The 16,602-nt window shown below is 43.7% G+C and overlaps 1 pseudogene; it reads right to left on the reverse strand.

Annotated features, from left to right (window-relative positions):
* Positions 1–1,692: 1,692 nt before the first annotated feature.
* The window catches only part of LOC140721877 (NACHT, LRR and PYD domains-containing protein 3-like), a 28,879-nt pseudogene continuing 13,969 nt past the window's right edge, over positions 1,693–16,602 (reverse strand).

Here is a 16,602-nt window from a genome sequence, read left to right on the forward strand (position 1 = left end):
AATGTCACAACCAGCAAGATATTTGACTCATGTCAGACAGATAAACGGATATCATGTTTTAAAGTGTGGCAATCATCGCAAACAATAGGATTGCATCATCACATTAACGATTCAGTGAGGACTTCACGAAGATCGGATCGTCAGTATCAGGACTGATAGGGCAATAACATTGGAAACGAGACATCACCTGCGATGGCAGGATGGTCGCCCTGGCGTTTGAAGTTATGTAAAGTCAAGCCCAAGTCCTGTTCTGTTAGAGTGAAGCTGTGAACAGTAATGTTTTTATCACAATCTTCAAAGCGAGCATCTTACAGTCCAAATGTTGCTCCTCTCAGACACTAGATATTGACAAAGTGACAAAGTTTGAAGCAAAGCCTGGTATTTTCAAGCATTGACTAATAAGAGCCAACACTCATAAACTAAGCAGAACCATTTCTTTATTGGTGTCCCAATGCACTGAAACAAAAATTTGCCTTTTGATTATAAATCAAATGACTATAACATGATATTATGCAATATTTGGTTAATTTCCCTGATGTGATTGATTTGTAAAGTGGGCATTTGTCTACACCATTACAGTCTGGCGGGAAGCATGAAAGAGAGTGTCACATACAGATTTTCTGTGAAATATGTTCCATTTCCTTCACACAGTGAATTCAATTCCCCATAAAAATGGCACATACCCTGATCTCATACCCTGATAAATCTTGCAAAGTGTGTAAACCTTTCCCATTACAACAGATCCACGGGCTTAAAACACTATAGGTAAATAACGTGTACAATGATATGTCTGTTATCTTTGGTGTTACTGGTCAGATCACGGATCAATTTGTACAACTAGTATTTCTCTGATGCTGACCCTGTTATAACTTATAGCATCAGCTGGCACTGTCGTGTGGCACATTAAACACTGAACGCCACTGGTGCAGTCAGTGTCGAGAAGCTGCTCAAGTTCTTTCTGCATCCTTGAGCCACCCAAAGCACCCGCCACCTGCCTCTGTACAGGATGGATGGAATTTGTGAAGAGCAGAATAACTCTCAAATGTTTCAGAGTTAGAGGAACGCTGTCAATTTATCATGTGATTGGTCCCTGATAGATCAACCATCTGTTAATGTCGCGCGCGCGCGCACACACACACACACACACACACACACACACACACACACACACACACACACACACACACACACACACACACACACACACACACACACACACACATCTTGCCCTCCTTCTCTCCCCACCCTGCACACTCTCACCTCTCTGCACTTATCATAATGGTTTGGGGTGTAGTGAATTAATGCATCTATTTCCATTTTCTCCTCTTGCCCTCACTTTCTTGGGCACACTGATTTTTTGGGGGGCGGCAAAGGGAAAATTGAATTAATTCACACAACGACTGTGCCTCGCACATTAAACATTGACACACTGGAGAAAACGGACAGCTGGCAACTAATACAACTGACCTTCGTGCCTTTTTGATACAGGGGAAATAAAAGTGAAGGAATCCTTGTGGTCATAGTGAGAACGTGCAAGGTATATAGAGAAGGTGCCCAAAGTTCATAATACATTTGTGACCTGGCACCAAGCGAGCGTCCTGACTAACTGTGCCTCGCTGCAGCTGGGGTTTTGACTACTTTCACAGCCTTTGCCATACTGATAATTTTCTGTCGAAGCTAAAATCTGCGAAGTTTGAAAGTTCAAAATTCAAAGTAAAATTTATTATCAGAATACAAACATATCACCACATACAACCCTGATTTTTTTTCTGCGGGCATACTTTGCAAATTTACAGAACAGTAACGATAAACTGCAATCATTAGGAACAGTTAATGTAAACAAACTGTACTACTGCAGATATAAATAAAGAACAATAAATAACAGGCTTGAAGTAACAATACAACAGAGTCCTTAAATGAGTGTAGCGAGTCCTGATGCTCTTGTACCTTATACCTGATGGCAGCAGCAAGAAAAGAGCATGGCCTGGGTGGTGAGGATCTTTGATGATGGATGCTGCTTTTCTACAGCAATGATTCATGTAGATGTGCTCGATGGTTGAGAGGGTTTCACCTGTGATATACTGGGCCAAATCCACTACCTTTTGCAGGATTTCCCGCTGAAAGGCATTGGAGTTTCCATACCAGGCTGGAATGCAGGCAGTCAGCACACTTTTCACCATGCATCTATTGAGGCTTGTCAAGGTTTCTGATGACATGCCGAACCTCTGCAGGATCCTGAGGAAGTGGAATTTAAATCTAGCTTGAATAACTTGGATTCCTGCTATCGCTTGGCAGTACAGCTGGAGCCCACCTTTGGCCATTCCTAAAAATGCTGGTGGAACGCAGCAGGCCAGGCAGCATCTATAGGAAGAAGTACAGTCGATGCTTTGTACTGAGACCCTTCATTAGGAGTAACTGAAAAAAACGTAATCTCTTACTATCTCGACTGTACTTCTTCCTATAGATGCTGCCTGGCCTGCTGCATTGCTCCAGCATTGTTTGTGTGTGTTGCTTGAATTTCCAGCATTTGCAGATTTCTTTGTGTTTGGCTACTTTTGTCTGGGCATTTCCATAGAGCTCAGATGTCAGACACTGAGAGATCGGGCAAGTGACCAGGCAGCTATGACATCCAAAACAGCACTGGGGCCACTGATGATGTGTGGAGGCACACGCTCATCCAGAACCGTAGATGTTTACGGTTTAAATCTGGTGCCACAGTGAAATTGACGAATGCTATTCTGTCCAGGAGGAGATAAAATTCTACATTTTTTGAGGACATGATTTGAGAGTTAGGGGGCAAAAGTTTAAGGGAAACACGAGGGGGTATTTCTTTACTCAGAGAGTGATAGCTGTGTGGAATGAGCTTCCTGTAGAAGTAGTAGAGGCCAGTTCAGTTGTGTCATTTAAGGTAAAATTGGATAGGTATATGGACAGGAAAGGAGTGGAGGGTTATGGGCTGAGTGCGGGTAGGTGGGACTAGGTGAGATTAAGAGTTCGGCACGGACTAGGAGGGCCGGAATGGCCTGTTTCCGTGCTGTGATTGTTATATGGTTACATTTGAATGACTCACTGTAACATTAAGACCACGTCTGCTTCCCCATAATGACAACAGATGATTCAGCCCATCTGCAGTGAATCGATTCCCCCTCAGCCTGAAACAGATGTAAAAATACAGAGGATGTAATACAGTGTCAATAACAACATCAAATATCACCAGGAAACCCAGTGAATTTCTATGACATTAAACATTAATATACTCACGTGATGTGCCTCAAACTCTTGCGTCGTAGTATCAGCTGGCGGAAGGATTCGGTGGATTTGTCTGTGAAGGAGTTTCCTCCCAGGTCCAACATTTTCAGTGAACTCATTTTGTTGAGAACGAAGCAGGAATCGGTCAAACCGTTACTGTACAGACTGGGGATCAGAGAGATTAAGAAGAGTCAGATTAACCGTGTGTGTGTTTTTATATATATTCGCACTGAAACTAATATGTATGATAGAGTTAGTGAGTCTTGGGTCATGGCACCATAAAAAATTGAGACAGGCCATTCTGTCCACAACTCCGTGTCTTCTCACTTTGTCAAGACTGCTTCCAAAACTCTCTCCAGCAGTGTCTTGCTGGTAAGCACCATTCTCAGCTTGAAAATCTCTAACTATTTCCATGAAACTCTGCCATCTTACGTAGGGAGAACAGTCTTGCAGTATTTATCTAGACCTTACTTTTCAATATCCAATTAACCACTATAAACCTCTTCTGTTCCAGGGAAAACTCACTGAGATTCCTGAGACTCTCACACCAGGCATCACCCCAGGAAGGGCACTTTCCTGTAGATCCTGGAATATGGAGAACATCACAAATCACTGGAGGACTGAGGTGGCCATGCAGAGTCTGCGGTGGCACAGTTGCCATTTCTGATTGACACACTGAATACGGACCAGCATCCCGTCAACTTTCCCTGCACCATCTCCCGTCAACTTTCCCTGCACCATCTCCAGCGCTCAGACTTTCTCCCTTTCACACGATGACCAGAACTGCATGAGCTCCAGCTGGGATCTGAGCAATATTTGATGAAGTTGGAGATGAACCTCATTATTTGGGTCATTATAATCAATGTCCCGAATAATGGCCAGTTGTCTATGGGCCATTTTTACCACGTTGAGAATGATGTTCACAGTCAGTTAAAAGCTAGGAACAAATCTTGTCACATTACTACTTACTCTAGTTCCTGTAGTTTACATTGGAGCTTCACCATCTCCTTAGACAGACGTGTCACCCCTAAGTCTCCAATATTGTTATCACCCAGTGACAGAAGCTTCAGGGAGCAGTTTGTTTTGAGAGTGATAGCGAGGTCCTCACAGAACGAATCTGTGAGAGAAACATCCCATAATCTGAGGGCCAGAGACGAAGATGGAAATGAATACATTTCAGTATGTAAGAAGGAATTAATTTCACTTCCAATACTCTCCATATCTTATTGTAGACTGCATATTGTTGATAGTAACACTGATCCACTCTCTTGAACGTAATTAAATTTCAGACACATTGTAAATGTAAAATATGACCTGTCCATCGACTGACACTTACCGTAGTTTCTGTATTTTACACTCTGGGCTGATCAGAGGTCCAAATATCAGCTTCACCCCTGAATCACCCAAATTATTATAGTCCAGGGCAAGATCTGTCAGTGACGGGCTAGTAGCTAGAACGGAGGCGAGATACTCTGCACCAGACGCTGCGAGACCGATTCTACATAGCCTGCAATTCAAAAGAAGCAAATGCAACCCAATGCATATTTGTCAATATCGTTCATCCTGAAGTCAAATTGTAAACAGATACATTCTACATTAGGCTTCAAGTTGTGAATTCAATTTCTCAGTGTAGTACTTACCGCAGTTCCTGTACTTTACATTGCGGGTTCCTTAGAACTTCAGACAGCAGTTTGACTCCTGAATCCTCCAGCTTATTGTTATCCAGTTCCAGTTTGATCAAAGAGGGATTTGTTCTGAGAATGCAGGCAAGATTCTTGGCGCAGGAGGCTGTGAAACTGTTGTTCTTCAGCCTTGTAACCAGGAAAATCAGGAGTGAGAGCAGAAATGGATGAGAATAATAGAGGGGAAGAGGGAGGGGTGGGGGCAAGAGAGACAGAGGGGGGAGAGAGGGAGGTGAGGGGGTATAGTGGGAGATGGGGAAAGTTGGGGAGAGACAGAGAGAGGCAGAAAGAACATCAGTACACCATTCAATTTGTGTTCCTGATAATAATGCTAACGTCATACAACAGCAATTAGAAACAGTATCTACCATTCTCCACTACTTACCCCAGTTTCTGTATTTTACATTCCGAGTTACTCAGAACTCCTAACAGCTGTTTTACACCTGTATCTCCCAGTCTATTGTCCTTCATATCGAGCTCCTTCAGTGAGCTGTTTTTAATGAGAGCAGAGGCGAGGATTGCAGTCTGAGAGGCTGTGATACCATTATTGCCCAATCTGGTGTTCATAATCAAAAGATAAAAGGGAGACTGAGACCTCAGAGGAAACGACTCAATATAGACTTTACCAGTAGTTATGTTAATTGTGTTCTGTTCAATATATAATCAATCAGACTTCTCATAGCATGGTACTTACCGCAGTTTTTGTATTTTACAGCCCTGGTCAGTCAGAGCTACAGAGATCAGTTTCACTGCGGAATCACCCTCGCCCAATTCATTGTTTGCCAATCTGAAGAAAGAGAGAGAGCTGTGAGTCTGAAACTGAATCAGCCCCAGGACCTGACTCATTTTGCCATTCTGATATTTCAAGTAAACATTTCAAAGTAGTAAAGATGTTTTCAGCCAAAATATTCTTGCTCTGAGAATAAATCCCAGTATGTTTTATCCCAGTTGTTTTCAAGGTCTGTCTTTAGTTGCTCTTTCTAAACTAGTCTCTGTCCAGTTTTGTTTTGTGAATTATTTTGTTGTTATAATTTATTTCATATTTGTGATCCTGCATAATTTATGATGCACATGAAATCCCAGCTTTCACAGGGCCACATTCCAAAAAATTAAACATAAACTCGATCTGCCATGTACAATATTCCCAAACTATCCCAGATCAGTACGAACAGCAGCTGGGAAACCCTTCCAGGGATTTTTATTGACATGCAGAATTTTGATGGAGACACAATTTTTCAAAGTACCACTGACCTTCATTTATAGCGGTCAGCTTTCATTTCAAACCCAAACATTCTTGAGGAACTTTTGTAGACCCTGTCTCAAGCAGAGCAATAGGCAGCAAACAGATCATACCACTTTCCAATTTAGCAGCTGATGTGTGGTGTGAGGGTGGCCACAAAATTGGTCCTATTATGTCTCTAGTCTCAGGATAATTGCTGCAGCTGGTATATTGTAACTATTTGTAAACACAAAGTACACTGCAGACGCTGTGGTCAAATCAACACAAACAAACAAGCTGGATGAACTCAGCAGGTCCTGCAACATCCATGGAAAATGATTTCAACGGATGCTGCCCGACTTGCTGAGTTCATGCAGCTTGTTTGTACGTATTGTAACTATTTGCTGGCTGCTATAAAATTCTATGTATCACCGACTGGACAATGAAGATTGTGGGTGTTGTGCCTGAATCTTTGATGCCTGGCCCAGAGAGGCAGAAGGTTCACAATGGGTGAAGGGATGCAGGTGATTGAGAAGTGCAAAGGGCTGTGTCATTATTAAGTTAAGCTAACATCTGGCCACCTAGAAGAAGCTCAGATCGTCCACTGACAACAGAGCTGTGCTCTGACCTTTGGCAGTAAATGGGGATGTGGCTATTATAAATGCTTTTTGAGATATTGATTTAGATGCATATCATATTGTATGTAATTAGTTTTGCTACAACAAGTGTATAGGACATTGGAAAAATAAGTTGAATTTCCCCATGGGGATGAATAAAATATCTATCTATCTGCTCCCTGTGTAACACATGGTGATAGTCACTGCCGTTGTCCAGGAGAAGGGATAAGATACTGTTAGTCTTTGCTAATGACAAATTTTAGACATTTCGTCATCAGCAAACCGATCAAACAATGGCACACGGCTTGCTATTTGGCTAAAGATTTTTAACATTAAATCTTTAACATCCACTGTTAGAAAATCTAAATATTTAGAATTACCCCAACTCTTGGCATCTGTGAAGACTGGGTGCCAGCCATCGAGTCCTTCACACTGAATGTAGCAGTGATCCAGGTCGAGGTGCTTTACTGTATCACAGAACCCACTGACATGAGACAGGACCGCGCAGTCAATCGGTGTCAGTCGCAGTCCACTGAGTGAAAGCTTTACTACAGATCCCAGTGAGTCCTGAGCCAGCCCATGATTCTGAGACTCAAACAGGTAGTGCAATGTGTTCAGGAGGCTCCTTTTATCGACTTCTGTCTCTGTATCGGCAGGAAATGGACCCAGAAACTCATTCCAGCGCCAGGCTGACCCCGAGGAGAGACCAGCAACAAAACGGAGAAATACCTCAAATTGCCCATCTGTCATGCAGTAGGCTTCAGCGAGGAGCTTCACAGTATCCTTGAGATCTGGGGTGAGGAATTGTGCAAGTGCAGCTACAAATTCTTGAATGGTGAGGTGTGGGAATGTGTACACCATACATCTGGCAGAATCATCCCTCTCCAAAAGCTCCATCAGGAACCCCGACAGGATTGTACTTGATCAAATCTGCATCTGTAAACACAATCTTCCTTTCGCATACTCCTCTGAAGACCATCTGACCAACCCTGAGTAACACATCACGAAGGTTCTCAATCTCACGGCCGTGGTTTTTCAGGATGTTGGTAAATATAGTAGGAGTACAGTTGGGTGATGGTCTTGGGAACTCACTGTGGGTCCCTGTCTCTTTGTGTGAAGAAGGGGCCCAATGCCAGAGTGAGAATCCAGCAGTAGGAGGGGTTGTAGCTCATGGTGTACAGGATCTTGTTCTCCATGTGTTTGAAAACAGCTTCTGCCACTGTGTGATCTTCAAAAATCCTGTTAAAATAATCCTTACATTCCTCACCAACAAATCCCAGGATTTCAGCCTTTTCCAATAAATGTAAGGCAGTGGGGTGGGTGGTCACCAGCACTGAACACCCTGGGAGCAGCTTGTGCTGGATTAAATTGTACACAATGTTGGACACATGGCACTGGAATTCTGGGTCTGCACAGCGTTGCTAAGGTTCTGTGTCTCTCTGACTCTCAGTAAAATCAATTCTATCCTTTAGTTCATCCAAACCATCAAATATAAACAGCAATCCCTCTGGGTTCTTCCAGACTTCTCCCAGAACATTCTCAAAGTAAGGATACTGTTGTAGAATGAGTTCCCTCAGACTTATTTCACAGTTAATGGAGTTTAAATACCTGAATTTGAAACTGAACACAAAATTGAAGTGTTGGTATATTTTCCCCGTGGCCCAGTCATAAACAATCTTCTGCATCATTGTTGTTTTTCCGATCTCCGGGACACCGGCCACTGCTGCTGAATTCCCAGGCTTTACTCTGTTCACTGATGTCGGAGTCACAGAGTCAAATCCGAAGAATCTCTTTATTTGCTGCCAGTAAGTCACACTATGGGAAAAGCTGCTTTGAAGCAACTGATCGGCACGGATTTTTTCCAACTCTCCCCGAAGTTGTTTCTCTCTCCACTCCTCATGGTCTCGGCCTCTTGCCAGCAGCTCGTGTTCCACAAACCTCCGTTCTCGAACAGAAGAAATGACCGTCAGCTCAGCGTATCGATCAACCAGCTTGGAAACCTTCACCTTCTCCCTCAACAAAATCGTGTTCACTCTGAGCTCTTCAGTTTCTTCCTGCAGTGTTTTCTTATGTTTCTCATGAACATCTTCCATGTGAACAGAAAGAAAACTGAGACAGTTAAATTCTCAACTTAATAGAGATACATGCAAAATTCAAATCACTAGAATGCCAACAGTTAACACAAGAGTGTTATGTTTGTTACTGCTGAAAGTGAAATTCCACCAACACACAGCTGTTTGGCCTGTAACCAATATGCAAAAATATTTTTAAAAAATCGAATCTTCACAGCACAGTCTGCTGCGAAGGTGAACATGCCTCTAATACTCCACTGCAACTGCCTGCATTGACCAACTCAAGACCCTTTAATTTCCAGGTACTTTATTTTTAGGATAAAGTTTGAAAATCCACATGATTAAGGGTCTCAGTCTAAAAATGTCGCCTGTTCATTTCCCTCTGTAGATGCTGCCTGGACACGTGAGCAATGTCAGAATCTGTAATATCTTCATATTGACAGGCGATGTTTTGTCAAGTTAAAATAGCTACTGGAAGAACTTATCAAAACAGTCACCGCATGTGTAGAAGAAAACAGTATTAACCTTTCAGGTCACTGTCCTAATGAAGCCCTTAGAAAATCTGAATATCTTCAATTGCAGAGGAAAATGAGGTTGGATAGAATGGGCAGCCACAATGCAAAATTAAACTCTGTCCCTTCTGCCTGTACCATCCATATTCCTCCCCTCCTTTCAATTTCACGTGTCTAACAGTCCCTTAAGTGTCCCTGTCCACCACTTCTCCATCACCAACCCTGGCTATACACTCCAGGTCCCCATCACTCTGTGTCCCGACACATCTCCTTCAGAGCATCCCCATCTCACCTTAAACACATGCCTCCCGGCATTAATCATTTCAAACCTGTGGAACAAGATACTGGCTGTCAACTCCAGCGATCAGCATCTTAAAAACCTCTGTCAGTTCCGCCCTCTGACAACACCAATCCAGAGAAAACAAGCCACCTTTGTCTGAACTCTCCCGAGAGTTCACTCCCTCTAACCTGGCAGCATCCTGTCGAACCAGATGGCTGTGTGACACGCAGCGGTAGAAGGCCTCTACTCTGCATCGCAAGACCCTTTCCCCGGTGTGATACAGCCAGCCTGTCCTGGGAAACGATACATATGGCCTTTGTGATGCAGACACTGGCTAACAAGACTGTCACCATGCTCAAGCACACAGATTGAGCCCTGATCTGAGTATCGATCGTAATTATGTCCATGTGAATCGTTGCCTTGCAGGCGGATGACCTTAGAATACCTGCTCACAGAGAAGTGCAGCCCACGTGCTGTCACTGGTGAAGAATGCTGCACATACATTCTTGCCGAATCCGGAAATCTGCTTCGGCAAAACATATTCCTCCCTACACATTCCTCCAATCACAATAAATGTATGTTCTCTGGTGAGAATATTGCCATTACCACCCGGGGAGAAAGGGTGATGGCTGTAGGTTCTACCTCTGCCTCTTATCACCTTAGACACCTGTATGAAGTTGCCTCTCATCCTCCTTCACTCAAAAGAGGGAAGTCCTAGATTGCTCCAGGATGTATAATCTAACATGGGCAGTATCCTGGCAAATTTCCTTTGAATTTTCTTTAAAGTTTCCGCATCTACCCTATAAGGAGTCAACCAGAACTGAACACAACCTTCTATGTGTGGCCCTACCTGAGTTTTAAAGAGCCCCAAAATTACAGCATCGCATGGCTCTTGAGCTCAATCACAATGGTGTCATATGTGTAACGTGTGTGGGAGTTTCGCAGTACATCAGAACCATTGTAGGAGTTAATGAGGCTCAGCGGCTCATCAGGATCTGAACACTTGTCTACGGTTGTCACAGAATGTGCAAGGTGTTCAGGGCCCGTCGGCGTTAAACAGATACATCAGTCAATATAATTCATTGTCACATTTTCAATATTTGGCAGAGATTCGATGATTAAAAATTTAAACTGCAAACATCTGAGCGACTGGTGTTGCATTCCGCAATCATTCCTCTGAATCAAACATTTTTTTTCTCTGTCTCCCAGACTATGCAACCCTCAGAACAAGCATCTGAGGCTCACATTGATTCCGGCAAGTCAGAAAGTGAAATCTCTTACCTTTTAACTGAGGTGGGAGTTCGGTTAACCCTTGACTGATGTTCATGTATTCTGGTATATCAGCCCCTGTTTAAATCAATAAATTAAAATTGAATCATATTGTTCCAGCTACTATGGTTTTTATTGTCAGTTTTGCGTTCAATGTGTTGTTTTACCGTACCGAGCTCCTGGATTTCCTTCAATATTCTGTCCAACTTCGGTAACTCGTTTTGCATTTTCACAAATGCTTCCCACATCACTCTCCGGGCTCGGGAGCCTTTCCCCATCACCAGGCTGAAGAATACCTTCGAACCCTCCGGCCGGTTTTGCTTCCTCACAAGTTCAGTGATTTTCTATAAATAACAAAAACAAATATACTGAGGAGCGTACTGACATTGCACACGAGGAAAGTCACTGCCCAGTTATGGGATGTCTCAGCAGCCAAGGTACAGTCACTGGACGGGCTCGTCTCTCGTTCTGCGATCCTTGGATCGAGTCGTCAGCAGTAAAACAGGAAATGAAAATTAATAAAACTCTGAATTCACTAGTTTATACAGGTTTATCAATAAAGAAGCTTCAAGCTTGATAATTGTGGGGAATGCAAGATGGAAGCAATGCATTATTAATCTGCGAGGCTGTCACTGCAAAACCGAGGGAGGATGCCTCAGAAGGTTCTTCAAACAAGGTGATATTGGACAGATTAGATGTACCTCAGTGACTGATGTGAATTAAACTGGGCTGCTATTTGACACGAGGAAAGACATTAATCAGTCATTATCTTCATTATCTCCATTATCTTCCAAGACACTCGAAAACTTTCACAAAGTACCATGAAGCATCCTGATTGGATGCAACACTCTCTAGAATAGGGCAAAGGGTGTGGGGCTGGGGGAGGTGAGTGGGCTATTGCACAAGATCGAAATAAGTTGCATAAACTTGTAAAATTAGTCACCTCCATCATGGGCACTAGCCTCTGTAGTATCCAAGACATCTTTAAGCAGCAGTGCCTCAGGAAGTCAGCATCCATTATTACTAAACTCCATACTCAGGGAGTATGACCTGTTCTCATTTCTACCATCAGGAAGGAGGTACAGAAGTCAGAAGGCACAGATTTAGTGATTCAGGAACAGCTTCTTTTCCGCTGTCATCTCATTTCTAAACGGATATTGAACCCATAAACTACCTCACTGCATTTTTTCTTTTCTTTGCACTACTGTTGAAATGGGTATTGCAAAAAATGAAAAATGTAGTGAGGTAGTTTATGGGTTCATTATCTGTTTAGAAATATTGCATTGCACTGCTGTCGTAAAATTAACAAATTTCACGACATATGCTACCGATATTAAACCTGAAATCTGATTCTGATATCTGGCGAATGAATCCTTCTTTCATTCCTCCTTCATTATGTTACTGAAAAACAGAAACCCCTTTTTTCACGTTTATTCAAGGACAGCAGACATAAAATGATATGCCTCTTGACTAACCTCGCTGGCTTGGTGATTATTGGAAACTGATGAGAGAGGCAGGATTAATCTTCATTTGGAAAGACAGTTTGTGATCAGGTAGAGTCAACATGAACTGGTTCATGAGCAACATGGCAAAATGCTGGATGAACTCAGCAGGTACTGCAGGATCTCTGGATGGAAATGAACAAATGACGTTCAGGGCCGGGATCCTTCATCAGGACTGGAAAGGAAGGGATGAGAAGCCAGCATGAGAAACTGGGACCAAGGCCTCCTCTACTGCCACCATGAGGCCACACTCAGGTTTTGGGAGCAACACCTCATATTTTGTCTGTTTAGAGTCTACCCTGATGCCAGAAAATTCACTTCTATAACCTCCAGTAATTTCTTCTCCTCCCCTTTTCTCTCTTATTAACTAGTCCCGATTATTGATTCTCAATCTTTTGTTCTCTTCTCATCGACTGTCCATCACTTCCATTTGCCCTGTCCCCACACCTCCCCCCTTACCACCATTCCGGGCCCCAGACAGTCCTTCCAGGTGAGACAACACTTCACCTGTGAGTCTGCTGGAGTCGTCTATTGCATCTGGTGCTCCTGGTGCGGCCTCCTCAACATCGGCGAGACCCGACACAGATTGGGGACCGCTTAATCGAGCACCTACGTCCATCTGTCACAATAGACAGGACCTCCCGGTTGCCACCCACTTCAACTCTGCCTCTCATTCCCATCTAAATATGTCCATACATGGCCTCCTCTACTGCCATAATGAGGCCAAACTCAGGTTGGAGGAGCAACACCTCATCTACCGTCTGGGTAGCCTCCAGCCTGGTGGTGTGAACATTGAATTCTCCAAATTCTGGTAATTCCCTTCCCCTCCCCATTCCCCTATCCCAGGTCCCTCTCTGCCTCTCTCTCCTTTCAACTTTCTGCTTCTTTATCTCTACAGTTCTTTCATGCTTATCCCCTCCCCCTCCCCCCCTTTATCTTTCCTCTGATTGGTTTTCCACCTGGCGCCTCTAGGCCCTACCCCCTCCCCATCTCTATTACTGGGTTTCAGCTCTCTCTTCCCCCCCATTCCTGATGAAGGGTCTCGGCCCGAAACGTTGGCTACTCTTTTCTCACGGATGCTGCCTGACCTGCTGAGTTCTTCCAGCATTGTGTACGTATTCTCACTTCCATTTGCTGCTCCTCCTTCAGTTTCTCACTCAGCCCCTCTCCTCTCCTATCAGTTTCCATCTTCTTTTGCCTTTACCACTTATCACCTCCCCACCCAGCTCGCCGCAAACCTGGTTTCAGCTATCATCTGCCACAGTGTACTACCACACCCCAGCACAATCTTCTTTTGATGGCTTCTTCACACTTCCTTTCCCATCCTGATGATATCTCGGCCCAAAGCCACAAATGTGCATTCTCTTCCTGACTTCCTTCAGTATTCTGTTTGTGTTGCTCTGGATTTCCAGCATCTGTGGGACCCGTTGTGCTTACATTTGTCCATAAGACCATAATACACAGGAGTTGAATTAGACCATTCCATCATGGTTGACCCCAGATCCCACTCAACCCCATACACCTGCCTTCCCACCAGATCCTCCGATGCCCCAACCAATCAGGAATCTGTCAACTTCCACTTTCAATATACCCATGGTCGGCCTCCAGCGCAGACTCTGGCAGAGCAATCTACAGATGCAGGCAGCACTCTTTGGCTAAAAACATCCCTCCTTACTTCTGTACTAACAGGTCACACCTCAAATCTCGTTCTGGATTCCCCACCACAGGAATCATTCTTTCCACATCCACTTTATCTAGTACTTCCGAAATTCTGTAGGTTTCAATGAGATTCCGATGCATTCTTCTAAATTCCAGTGAGTACAAGCCCAGTGCTGCCAAATTCTCCTCGTATTTTAACCCCTTTATCCCTGGAATCATCCTCGTGAACCTGCTCTGGACTCTCTCCAATGGCAATACATCCCTTCTGAGATAAGGGGCTCAAAACTGTTGACAATACTCTGTACGGCCTGAATGGTGTCTTATAAAGATTCAGCATTTTCTCTTTGTTTACTATATTCTAATCCCCTTCAGATAAATGCCAACATTGCATTTGCCTTCTTTACCACAGACTCAACCTTCTGGGAGTCTTGCACAAGGGCTCCTAAGTCCCTTTGTACCTCTCATGTTTGAATCTTCTCCCCATTTAGATAATAACAACTGTTGTTCCTTTTACCAAAATGGATGATCATACATTTTCCAACACTGTATTCCATCTGCCCCTTTGTTGCCCATTCTTCCAATTTGTCTAAGTCTTGTTGTAAACTCATTGCTTCCTCAGCACTACCTGCCCCTCCACGTATCTTCAGATCATCTATAAACTTTGCCACAAGCCATTAATTCCACTAAATCATTGACAAACAATGTGAAAAGCAGCCGTCCCAATACTGACCCCCAACGGACACCACTAGTCACTGCCAGCCAACTCGAAAATGTCCCTTTTATTCCCACTTGCTGCCTCCTGACTATTAGCCATTCCTCTATCTATGCCAGTATATTTCTACTAACACCTTATCAAATGCCTTCTGAAACTCTAAGTCAATGACATCTAATGCCTCTCCTTTGTCCATGGTGCTTCATACTTCCTTGAGGAATCCTGAAAGAATTTTCAGGCAAAATTGCCCTTTACAGAAACCATATGACTGACATTTTATCATTTGTCTCCAAGTACCTCAAAACCTCATCTTTAATAATGGACTCCAACACCTTCCCAACCACTGAGGTAAGTCTAACTGGCCTATGTAACTAAATCCTTTGCTGACGGTATTACTGTTGATGTGGTTTTTGTTGTGGGGAGGTTGGAGCATTCCACTGAAATTTTCAGATGGAATCGGGTGGAATGGGTTCATACACAGAACAAGGTAAACTGGGGCTATTAACTGCAAATTCTGTCTTCCAGGGTGCTAATGGTGAGCTGAGGTCATGGCAAGTCAAGGGAATGTGAACACACCCTCGTTTATTGGAAATTGTCACCGCTAACAATGCGTTTGCGCACAGCCCAGGCTGAGGGCTATTTATATCTTGCCACATGTGCAGACGAGTCATAAACAGAACTTTGTGTAATAGACAGCCATCACCACCCCCACCCAGACACCCCACCTGGAGCCCCTGATGGCAGAATGATCACTGATAAAGCATCTGGAGAAGCTCGTGACTCTCACACTACAGGACGAACTGATACGGTGATGGCCAGGGCTGGGATGATCGTTAATTTTAGCTAACTGGGAAAAGACGGCCGTGATTCAACCTGTCTTGAGTCACCATCTGCAAGGTCTATCTTTTATTGAGGTTGAGTTGACTGACTGAACTTAAACAGCAGCTTTGTAGAACGATTGGATCTAATTTTAACTCTCAGCTGTTCACCAGGCATGATACATTCCTACTGCTCACTTGCCACTGTGATAAGCATGTCATGTTTGGAAAGAATGGGTTTCCCTAACTCTAAAGTTCAAAGGAAATTTTATAATCAGAGCACATATATCTCATCACATACTACCCCGAGATTCCCTTTTCTGCAGGCATATTTAACAAATCTATAAAACCCTAACTATAACATAATAATGAAAGATCAGCCAGAAGCCAGTTCCCGGCACCCCAGCTCAAAATTTCCAGTGCTGATGCCAGATCTGTCAAAACAATGATCAGAGATCAGTGTTAATATTGCATCAAACAGCTGCAGACCTGGGAGAAGAGACAATTTGGTTTCTTTCCCATTGGATACCTTCAGTTCTGTGATGTTAGAACCAGCAGACATCACCACAGTCTCAGCATTTCAGTGAGTTCTTCCACACGTTCTTCAATTGCCTGTTTCAGTCTTTCCCGGTAGAATTTTGACAGCTGAAATAGTTGTTCCTCATTCCACTGTGAGGTGTGCTCAGAGACTGTAGTCATAGGACCTGTGAATACGAAGGGTGAATTAAAACAAGAGCCATGACTGTTCCCTCGACATGAGCACCACGTAGCTGGCCCAGTTGGCATTCGTTTACATTGGCCACTCCAGAGACTGTTCACCAAATATCTCAGCTCACAGTCTAGTTCTGAATCCAAAGATTCAGCAAAGACCAGATAAATTATTCTACTTCTCCCTCCATTGATGCCTCTGCACCCCAGACTCAGAGCTGACACAATATTGCTCATTCTCACATGCCAACTCTCCGATATCACCGGCCCAGCCCCCCCATCTCTGCTGTGCTGGGTGAGAAG

The sequence above is a fragment of the Hemitrygon akajei genome, unplaced genomic scaffold, assembly GCF_048418815.1.
Source record: "Hemitrygon akajei unplaced genomic scaffold, sHemAka1.3 Scf000063, whole genome shotgun sequence".
NCBI lineage: Eukaryota > Metazoa > Chordata > Chondrichthyes > Myliobatiformes > Dasyatidae > Hemitrygon > Hemitrygon akajei.